Here is an 11,858-nt window from a genome sequence, read left to right as displayed (position 1 = left end):
CTGATAGGCCTGAAGGTAGAATTTATTCAGGGAAGTTATTTGGTTTGAAACTCGGGAATCTAAGTTTTAGCAGTTTTCAGCAATGCAGTTCTCCCTATGATAGAGCTTGTGTTTCAGTTTCTTGTAGATATATGGTACCTTCAGCTTAGTAACTCATTTAACTTCTAATTTTCCATATGATTGTACATCACTGAGTTTAGATACTCCAAACAGAAGAATAATCTTTGTCCTCGCCTGTCTTCGAAGGCTTCACTGGGAGACCAGATACGACAACAGACTCTGTAGATTAATGGCATATTTACTGAAAATGCTGTATTCATTTCTTTCTATTGTTTCTTCCCATTCATTATGCCATTAGCACTCATGGAGATTTTCTGTGAATAAGAACAACTAATTGTAATCATGACCATTTAGTCTTCTTAAATGAGCTCACTACAATCTAACTATCTATTTCTTACAAATTAAAACTGATAAACAATTTTTGCATAAACCAGATTGTCTTAGATCAAACTTTTTTTGGAAGAAAATATCTGAAGTCTGAAGCAATATGTGCATGACGTCATACCCCTATTTATGAGCATGAGGTAATTCTTCTAGACCATTCATGATTTCTTCTCTTTAGAACAGAGATCATCCTTTTATAATTCCCAAGTGAGCCAACTTTAGTGGAAAGGTGTCATGTGCAACAGTGCTATGTGACTCCTGCTTTTAAGCCACTATTTAATTCATGACTTTGCTGTTACTCTTGTCTACTTGCATTTCTTCAAAGCAATCCATTTCATTAATAATTAATAGAAAAATCTTTGGCCTTAATATACTTTATTTTTATGCAGCAAAGTTCTCATGGTTGATGTTTCTCTCATGTCCCTTATGCAGCTGTTTCTATTTACATATTTTAAGTCACTGAAGTCCAAGCATACAGTGTATACTGAAAGATTCAAAAGAATATCATCAATTTAGACTGATACTGCAAGAAGACATGAAAAATTATTTGCTCAAGAGTGGCTGGAGTAAGCTTCTTAAGCTACTTGTGGTCAGTGCCCAGGTTTTGTTCATCCCATATGCTGCATCAGAATACCCACCCTTCTCATATGCCTTACTTAAGTAATTTTTTTGACTGCATGCTCTCTGAAGCAAAGATCAAATATTATCATCATGTATATCTAGAAAATGTAGGAATACAGAAAGTAAAATAGCCGGATGAGAGATAAGAAAAGACTGTTACAAAGTGTAAAAGGAGCAGCAGCTGCATAAACAGAGCTCGATGGTACTGTGGTTGCCGTATCTATGCCAGACAGCAGAAGATGCTTGCATAGCAAGTAATTGTCCAAAAGGGTGTTGAATCACCTTCAAATGACTGAGAAAGTGTTATTATTTTTAACTTGCATTGTGAGAGAACTGAGGTCAGTCTGCATTGTATGAGGTATTGTACAAGCACAGCAGGGGGGCAATCCCACCCAGAAGAATCTCAGTCCAAATAATCAATAGATGGAAGGAGAATCAGAAGCTTGAAGAATTCAAAGAGTCCCAATAAGATGAAGCAACTGAGTGAAGGCCACAAAGCAGATAAGCAAGAACACACTTAGGTCTCCTGTCTACAGAGTTAATGACCTTTTGTTAACCACGTGACTTCATTTGACTTCAAGTAACAGTGCTTCATTATACTCCTTTTACAACGACTGCTGTGTATAGAAGACAAGACAAAAAGGAAGGCAATGAAGAAGTACACTTTTAGACACAATGCACTGCAGATGCTGTAACATGAAAAGTTGTGAAAAAGCAAGCAGGCAAACAATATACAGAATATCAGCTCCAATAATACAGGCAAAAATCTTCTTGGTCCTTTTCCTAGTGCAATCTCTTCAAAGCAAACGGTATCTTCAAGGATAGGACTGTCCTAATCTTTACCCTCCTCCAGCCAATATTCTTAGTTATAAGCATCGATTTCTCTCGGATCTACTGTGATCCTTACATAGCATATAAACACTGGGCATTTTTAAGCCATGGATCTAATGGTCTGTGATAAGGCTAATTTATTACCTTAAATTTTAGGCATATATAAGAATGCACACATTTTCTCCACATAGGTGCACTTACTTTTTTTCCTGTATCTTCTCATCCTGAGTGGCTTTCTGAAAAACTAAAAATGAAAATAGAACAAGCAATATTAGTGAGAACAGGGGCCTAGGTCTTTGATGTATTCTAAATAATAACATAATATATCAGCCTTTCTCTCTTATATAAGATCCCTTTAACTCTCAGAAGAGCACTATGTAAATTTGAATACTGTACACTACTGATGCAAAATACCATGTTTCCAAAAGGGAGAATAATAAAAGCACCTGCTATTGTCCTTTTCACACACAGCCTGGGGATATATCTAATTGCTTTATTGTTTTCACCTGTTCTTTGGTTGGAGGAAAGAAATCTTATTTGCTGTGTTAATACCACTTTGTCGACTTTAGACACATGAGCTATTGTGCAGGAGATGCTACTGATTACTTATGTCATGCAATATAAAAGCTTGAAGGTATGAGCTGGTAAAATATGTCAAATCCGAACTAAAGTTCCAAGTGATCTGATATTAGTTGGTAAATAGCTGGAAGGAATCACATGCAATTTCAGATGGCTGTCCAAATCTGACTGGATAGGTGATATAATTTTACTACACACAGTGAGGCATAAACATTTCTCAGGCAGAATATTCATGAACTATAGTCTGTTCTTTGACAGTCCTTAATTTCTCAGGGTTTTGAATGAATGCAGCAAAACTTCTCTCTGTCTGGGACAAAGAGAGAGACACCATCACTGAAGTACTAAAGAATTAAGGGGGTTTCATGCTAAGTTAAGTGATGCTACAGAAAGATCAGCTTCATATCCCTACTCACAACTCTGCCCAACTGTATTTGACTACACGCAAGACATTCTCTCAGTAATAGTCAGATACTCCACAAGTCCATGTTTTTCTATAAAATCCAACATATCTGCTTAAGTGTCCTTTCATTTGGTAAAATATAAAACTAGGCCTTAACTACTTAGTGAGATTAAACACAGTTGTCTATCATTGCAATGAATGGATCTGCATGTCTAGTTATGATCAACAGAAAGATCTAGAAAACAGAAGATATAGTTGAAGGAAAATATTAATTCAGTCAGGCACAGAGCCCTTAAATAACTAAATACAAATATAGTGAAATTTCTGGATTATTTAATACAAAAGAAAAGAGTAAACAATAGCTCTGAACACAAGTGGCAGGAAAAGCTTTATTTTCTTTGTTCTTCCTTTTTCTTTCCTCAGTTCCAAAAAAGCTAATTTAATTGAGATATAGTCCTTCAAGCCTTAAGCTATACCTTGCTAGTTGTAACAAAAACATCTCAGATCAATAACTAATTCAAAAAAAGAAAAATCAAAACAAAAAAAAATATACCCTGGTACATGTTAATTATGTTATAAATCTTGACCTGACAATTGCAAGAAAAGGAACAATTAATCAAGCTTAAGGAAAAACGTCTACCCAGGAATTATTTTGTTTAGGCAGATCAGGTATATTTGGTCTCACTAATGAAGTAGCTTTATAAGGAGGGCTAAATATGGATGTTTTAGTTTATATTGATATAAAATCTCAGATGTCATATTGCACTAATCACATTTTTGCATTTAATAAAATGTAAAAACAATGTTCCTTTGGATCAAAAAAAAAAAAAAAAGTACTCCATTAGTTTCAGGGAGTTATTCCAGTGCTGAATTTTACCCAGTATAATTAAATTCTATGCAAGCTATTGTTTATCTTCTTTCTGAATGCCATGCAGAGAGATTCAAATATGCTTTCATTGTGCAGCAGCTGTATCAGTTCTTTGTCCAAGCTTTTATGGCTTCTTCTGGTCTACTGTTTCTCTGTTTCAGACTTGTAAGTAGAAGCATAAATGAAGAAGAAAACTGAGTTCAATGTTCATAAATGAGTCTCACTCACAAAGAAGCTGCTTTATTTAACTCTGTGGACTGTTCCTCTAATCAGCCCGAGTGGACACAAACATCTCTGAAAATTGCTTCCAATCTTTCAGTAGAGGTATCATCTCATTGTTAAGTAGCTTAATGATCCCTTAAGTGATCCAAGCAGTTTCCGGTTGCAAGAAAATAGCAGCAAGATTAACAGTTGAATAAATTGTACAGTTTAAAAAAAAAGAAGTAGGAAATATTCAGTCTGCATTACTTGTTTGTTTAATTATATTGGGCCTCTATAAAAAGAGACAGCTAAAACACTAAAAACACTAAAAGAGAAGGGAGCGAAGGGACATGGGAAGAAGTGAAAAGAACTGTCCTTCCTGTTATCGCCAGTTCCTATTAGTATTTCTGCTACCATAGTGCTAGCTAAATATATTTTTGTCAGTAATTACTCTATTTGATTTACTTAACAGGTTTCTTGGTTTTCTTATTTAATTTTACTTTATTATTGGTATAGACAACAGATTCCCCCCTGTCAAGTCATCGGATAGAAAGTGCCAATTTCATCTCCTGTAAGTCAGATAATAAAACTGAATGAAATGAACAAAAATCTATAACAGCTCATGAAATATGACACTTTGCTTCAAAATTTTATCTTTTTTTCCTCTAGAGATGGCAAGGACATGAATGTGAAACAGGCAGAGAAAGAGACTAATGTAGATAACTCACATGGTAAGCAAACCACAGAAACAGTAACATGATGGAAATCACATTCTGAGACAGACCCTTAATGACTCAGATATTCTGAATTACTTTTCAAAAGGAAGTGGTTATTTCTGTATGGCGGAAAGGCTATCAACTGCCACATGATGCCTCTTGACTATATTTACACACAGGGCCTTACTGAAGTCACTTAGTATTGTCAAAAATGCATGAAGTAGATTTCTCAAAATTGCCATCATAGGTGTGGGAGAAGAACAGAACCGTACACTCATGTCAGACTGGCAGAATCTGTTTTTCACTTATTCATTTCAGCAGTGGGACTTGCTACAGCACTTAAGGATCAGAATGGAAGTGACATGTACAGTGCCAACAGACATGAAATGTCGTATTCAACCTAGAGTTAAGACACACTGATAACTAGTTTGGTTGTCCAGTATTTAGTGTCTTTGATGCAACTGCTGAGAATTAACAAACAGGAATCAGACATAACTGAGGATGTGAACTTTTCCCTCATCCATGCGTTCATCTTGCTGCTTCCTTCCCAAATCCTCCTAACTCTACCCCTTAACCCTAATCTTAGTCCTCCAGGAAATAGGTACATATTCCCTTTCTTACCTGGCATTAGCACTTAAAGTAAAGATGACAAAGCTCCAACTTCAGAGGAAGTGCTAGGCTCTGATGATGACAAACAATGCCTACTCCAAACAAATATGGATTTATTTCAATAGAAGCAGGATCAATTGAAATGGATCACAGTTTACTTTCTTTGGTGGGGCATCCAAAATCTTGTGGTTTTCAGGGTTACAAAGGTCCTAGAGTTCACATTGCATAGCTTACATATGGACCAGAGACTTGTCTTTCTTGTACAGAGTTTTGGAGAATGAAAGTCATGCATTCATTCCCCATAATTTAGAGACGAACTGGACTCTGAAGGAAGACCATAATACACTAATGTATTATTACATGACTTTGTAAGATAGAAAAGCCTTGCTTTAACCTCAAAGTCAAATATCAAAGCAGCTATTTGTTACTAGGCCTGTGAGAATGCATTTTTCTGTACTGACTTCTCTCAAGAACAGGGTTAATTCAGCGCTTGTACACTCTCAAGTCACATGAATGCATGTGATAAAGGAGTCTAACACTGGATATGCTAATATTGCACATTTTGTACACTGCTGTAGATAAAAAAATTGATGCACTGCCATTCATCTCTTCATATTGCACATGAAAAATACAGCAAGAGGACAATAAGGTCGTTAAACTAAGTGCTCAAGAATCAGAAAACATAAGAATTAAGGTTCCTGCTCCAAATATATTTTTTAATGCATATGTATTATGAGGCAATCTTTAACATAAATGACATCATACTGACCTCCTCTCCCACCCAGCTCTTGACTTCTTTCCATGAATAGGATGGACCGTGCTGACTATAAGCAGCTGTTGATAATATTTCCCCCACATACTATTTTCTACGTTGCTTACTATATTACTTACCATTTACACCCTGCTGTAAAGGCTGTTCTGATATCTCTGGGAGGTTTTCAATGCTACTAGCACTGTAAGAACTGAGTACTTCCCACACATTAACTAACTGTTTCTTACAATTATGCCACGAGACAAGGAAATGGTATTATTTCCATTTTACTTATGGGGAGCTGAGGTATTCAGATGGAGGTCACAACTGTCCATGCATACCACATCTTCAGTTTGAAATGCCTACACATGGCTTTCCAAAGTACTCAGCAACATATATACAGATTTTTACAGGTGAAACTGTACTGCTGTCTTCAATTGCACTTGCAAGCGTTCACCACATCTGCAATTCAAGCCTAGGTCCTATTTTGTATATCACAAGCCATGATACATGTATTTGAGATGTAGATGTCTGAAGTCCAATGCTACAGTCTTTATGACAAAGACAGAAACCTTTTTTAGGAAAGCTTTCAGCTGTCTTCACTATGAAATTCTCCTTTCTGTTCTTCCTGTCTCTTGCATCATTCACTACATCTTTCTCAGCATTGCAAAGTATAAACCAGGATCTTACACATACCAAATGATGTCACTACAGTTTGGTTCACTCCCAGAGTACTGTCTACCCTGCATACCACCAGATAGGTAAGCAATTTTTTTCATTCCTAATAACACACTTTCTATTGGAATCCCTTTCTCATTATGCCTGACCTTTCTTATCCACCTTCTTTACAGCTCAAGAAAAACAGAAACTTGCCTAATCATAATTAATGCCATGGCATACTGAGAGATCAGGCAGATTTATACTTATTGATAACAAATCAGATAGCATCATGTACTGATTTCACCGCAGACTGCATTTTATATTGTGACTAATCTAGATGAGTATCACTTAGATGATTATCTATCAGAATCTTTTTTCTTCCCTTAATTGTTCTTGTGCTTTACTATTTTTAATTTATTTTACAGAGAGGGAAATATTCTGACAGGCCAGCTGCCAGCACAGTGATCTTTTGAGAGCATAAAGTATTTTGCATCACTTGACATATGGATCTCATGGTCATATAGTTCACGGAAATGCAGTTATGGGATGCTCACTAAATCTCTCTACTGTAAAACAGACGAGAAACATCAAAAAAAAATCTTTTCATCCTCAAGAATTTAGATAAATAAATTGTAGTATGCAATGAAAACAACACTTTTCCTAGTGCTGATATGTGTTTCTTTAAAGTTTATTTTTGGTAAATATGCATATGTAAAAATACACGCATACCTGGCTTAAATTGTAATCACATAGTCATAACTATGAAATAGAGTGTACCCAAGAACAATTTAATACAGGATTTTAAAGGGCTTAAGGATCTTAGCAGTTGTTAGAAAAATTAAAAACTGTTTGGCACACTATTTGAGTCCTCAGTGAGTTGTCAAATATGCTAGTTTGCTAACAGATGAATGCATGCTACTGGGATATGAGGAAGTTGAAATTAGCACTAGCACCTCTTTCCCCCTGTAAGTACTCTAATCAATGAGATAATAAGAAAGAACAGAAATTATTCAGTTTGACTTATTGTCACAAAAAATCTTGCATATAACTTCATATTCCTGACTTGTCAGCAACTGATACCATGGCACACAGCTAACAGAATTCACAGAATAAGTATTTGTTAATTATTTTCTTTCACACAGGACTGCTGTATTGCTTATACTTACTTATCTATGTATAAAGTTCTAAATACTTTATCTTGATGCCTAAGTCTATTTGCAACTATTTGCAACTACTTATTTGCAATGCACACAAAAACCCAAATGAAATGGGAAATTGAAGTTCAAACAATTATGACATCCTGATGTCTGCAAGTATAGGAACCCCTGTTTGATTAGCTCACAGGTCCTCCCACACACAACGTGGAACATACAGAGAAGGAAAGAATTATTTGAAAGAGACCCAAGATTTCTCAGTTTTCTCTTATCTCACAGGACTATGGCTCTCACAGAGGCTACATGATAATCTACACATGCATCAATACTTAGAAGCTATCACTCACCTTACCACCCAGGACATTTCTTTTGCCATATCTTGCAATACCATGAAGAGAGTGTGAGTGTGTATTATATATTAGAAAATAAACAAAATATATATCATAGATAACAGATTAACAAAGAAAGCACACTGATTAAAATTACATTGGAGTATTTTGCTCCATCTTGTGAAATCTGCTAGTAAAATTTGGAACAAAGAAACATTTTCAGTGAACAATTATGCATATACAGTGAAGAGCAAAAGAACTTGTAGGCCTGGTCTTGTAAACAGAAAAAACGTAACCTTTTGAAATGCTGTTACAGTGGTTTGTTTTTCCATCACCTTGTCAGTCTTCCCTTTGGGCTTCACCTCCCAAAATGGCTAGAGAAGAAGGAGGTTCTCTTCATTTTCCACTAGAAGTACTAGGTCTTGTCTTGCTGTGGTTAAAAGCTAGGCACATTTTATTCTCTCAATGGCTAGATTTCCTCTCTTGTGAAGGAACTAATATTTCAATTTGATATTGTAAAGTAAAACCCAAAGTTAAAACACATGCTTAGGAAAAAAAAAAAAAAAAAAGTTTTCCACATCATAAAGAGCTGAAAGAGGGAAGAGGGGAAACTTTTCCCCCTCCCTTTTCTTTCAAGGGCAACAAGATAGCCCAACCCAAACCCATTAAACACAAAGAGTGGAAAGAAAAATCATCATCTTGTTTGATTAGCAATCAAACTGTTACTTTAAGAAGGATGTGTATGAATGAACGTTTCCCTTTTTTATAGTACACACTTTTATAGGACACTATCAAAAATAATCACAATGATCCAGTCTTATAGTAACAAAAAACATGTGAAGTATAGACAAATGAAAGTGTACGAGCTACAGTCAATAGAAAACACCTTTAAAATTGCGTGAATAACACATTTGGACATACAGGACAGGGAGAAAAAAAACTTTTAGCATGGCATGAATACAAAGAACACAATCTCATCAGCTAGGGCACAGTGGCATTCTGAAGAAAGATAAACATAAAGATAAAAAAATTAGTGAGGTTTTCAATGAAAAATAATGCTTTGTTCAATGGTATAATAGTTGATAAATGAAGGCCACATATAACATTACCAAGACACTGAGTTTTTACCGAAAATTATCAGGTTGATTTAAGAGGATTCCCAAATAAATGGATGAGCTAATATACTAACTTCAAGGACAGCTTCCTCTAAAACTACAGATGGATCTTGTGGGATAATGTTCTGTCAGACAAGTATCAAAATGCCAACAGAAAAAAAAAATCTCAAAACAAATACCATTATACAGGCCTCTAACATTTTTCAGTATCAGTCAACTTATCATGTTTTGTGTGCCTCACCTGTTCTATACCTATATACATACTTGGACATAGGAAGGATTCTTCTGGATTGGAATGTTGAGCAGCATCATAAAGAACTCCTTTTTTAATAAATAATGTATTCTACTTCAAAATATTGTAATTATCTGTGGCAAGTGCACTTGCTTTATTTATTTATATCTTAGAGTCTGATTCTCCAAGATTATGGGTGTTGCTTTCCCCAGCAACAAGAGACTTCGAGACATAGCATTATGCACAAGTACTCCCCCAATTAAAGTTACATACACATTAAAGTCCTTTTCTAAATCAGAGTTCACAGAAATCCCCGTTGTTATTGACAATAAATGTATGGCTACACATGGAAATGCACTCAATGAGGTGAACTTAAATCAAAAGCAATATAGTTATATGAGCATGATGTTCCATCTGAGCTAAGTAGCTACGAAAATTTGAGCTTGCATCTTCACACAGCGATAGCTATACCACACAGACATAAACAGATTGTTCAGAGCTAACTCAGCTGTCTCTATATAGCATTTCTACTTCACATGGGAGCTAGTTTCCTCAGTAAAGTTTTATCTGTACTAAAATTTCAAATACTCTGCAGCCAAGAAAGGGGGCAGCTATATTGACAGCTATCCCTAGTACAGGCAAGATGTAAAGAGAGAAAGGATATAGAAAGTTCCTCCTCATTGCTTTGGTGTAGCCAGATTTCTCTGAGAGAGCATGCTTAAACATACATTTCAGATGTCTGCTTTAATGTATATTAAATAATTTCAGCAACAAGAATAAGTCATTAAAAAGTGTTCCCACTTTCTGTACTAAACTTGAAATATTGTTTTTTTATAAAAACAGTTAATTTTTTAAACGCCAAAACCAGAAAGTTATTTTTAAGTTAATTATGCAAAAAACTATAAAATCGAGTTTGTGCTACTAGAAGTATACAGATTAAAAGTAGTTATGTGGTCTCCTCCTCAGTTTTCTCCTTTTTACGTAGTTTTTCCTCTTCTGTGTTTAAAATGTACTCATTGCTTATTCTGTCCAGTTGTCTCTCAGCTAATTTGGAAACCCAAAATGCTGAATAATTCATTTTTGTAGATTACTTATAGAATTCCTGGCACCATTATATAAAATATCTGATGAATGGGTGCTTAATTCCATTCTTCTGAACTGGACAGCAAGCCTCAAAAGGAGTTGAGTATTCTTCAAAGCAATTTCTGACAAACTACAGGACCCATGGGTTTCCTTCCTTTTCTGATAGTTAAACTCTGCACTTCTTGTTGAATGAATTACTCACCCAGGCCAACAAATTTTAGGTCAAGCCCTTTGGGGCTTTTTGTAGTTCAGATACACCTCTATGCAGTAAATGAAGGACATAGTATCAGGATAGAACAGTTAGTAGTGTCAGGACAAAAAAGAGGAGTGCAAAATGAGGGCAAACATGCATAGGCTTCACTGGCTTTTCTTGCTGCTCCTTTGGAGCAGAGGGCAACATATCCTCTGTGTCTTAATAAGCAGAAGTCTCCTCTGGTGGCGAATGGAAGAACTCCAACAGCAGGGAGAAACACCCAAGCAATACAGGACGTCCCAGCCATCAGAAGTGTTTGATTAAAGCCAGACAGTTCTTCCTTATGTTCCAAGAACATTGTCAGATTAAGTTAATTAGTTCACATAATGTATGCATTATTATCTGACAGTCTGGACACCAAAATTCAGTATATTCCAAGTCATTCCTTCTGAAATGTAACAATCATAATGGACATACGATATGCTAATACCTCAATTATGGTACACTATACACATATAGGTGCCTGCTCGCACAGAAACTAATTTTTAGAAGGAAAGACTGTGATACAGTAGTTCACACTGAGCATTTGTTTGTATTCTTTTTTGTTTAGAAAGTATTCCAGGCTGTTCCTCACAACCTCACTCTTCTCACAACCCTCTCTTCTTTTGTTTCTATAGAAGTTTAACGTAATATGACATGCGTGCAGAAATATTCATGGCATATTACGACACAGTTTGTATTCTTTGAATGAGATGCACTGATCATCCTCTAAAAAAAAAAAAATCTATACAATTATATATGCAGAGGATGTGAACAATTGGGTGACATCCATTCACTGTAACTGAGACAAATTACACGTGGAATTCACTGAAGCTGACAGCAAAACATAGTGGACACTGTATTCAGTTTTATGCAAAAATTTTACCTCATTTGAGTATACATTTTTGTGACCAGTTTACTTAAGGGTGGGACTGTGACACCTATTTCCCAAAATATAGAGAGGTTTTGACATTTTGCTTCACTCTGAATCATAATGAAAACCTGGCTTTCTCTAATTCGCCAAGAAAGAAAA

At 35.6% G+C, this 11,858-nt stretch overlaps 1 long non-coding RNA gene across 6 annotated transcripts in view; it reads right to left on the bottom strand.

Moving 5' to 3' along the window:
- Positions 1–11,858, bottom strand: part of LOC135324393 (uncharacterized) — a 43,232-nt gene that overhangs the window by 15,277 nt on the left and 16,097 nt on the right. For all 6 annotated transcript variants that reach the window (XR_010385748.1, XR_010385745.1, XR_010385747.1 and 3 more), the window contains one exon: positions 2,098–2,140. This is a non-coding gene — a long non-coding RNA (uncharacterized LOC135324393). The remainder of the gene's footprint in view (positions 1–2,097; positions 2,141–11,858) is intronic.

The sequence above is a fragment of the Dromaius novaehollandiae genome, chromosome W (assembly GCF_036370855.1).
Source record: "Dromaius novaehollandiae isolate bDroNov1 chromosome W, bDroNov1.hap1, whole genome shotgun sequence".
Lineage (NCBI taxonomy): Eukaryota > Metazoa > Chordata > Aves > Casuariiformes > Dromaiidae > Dromaius > Dromaius novaehollandiae.
The sequence above is the reverse complement of the archived record's forward strand: the minus strand, read 5'-3'. Positions and strand labels throughout refer to the sequence as shown.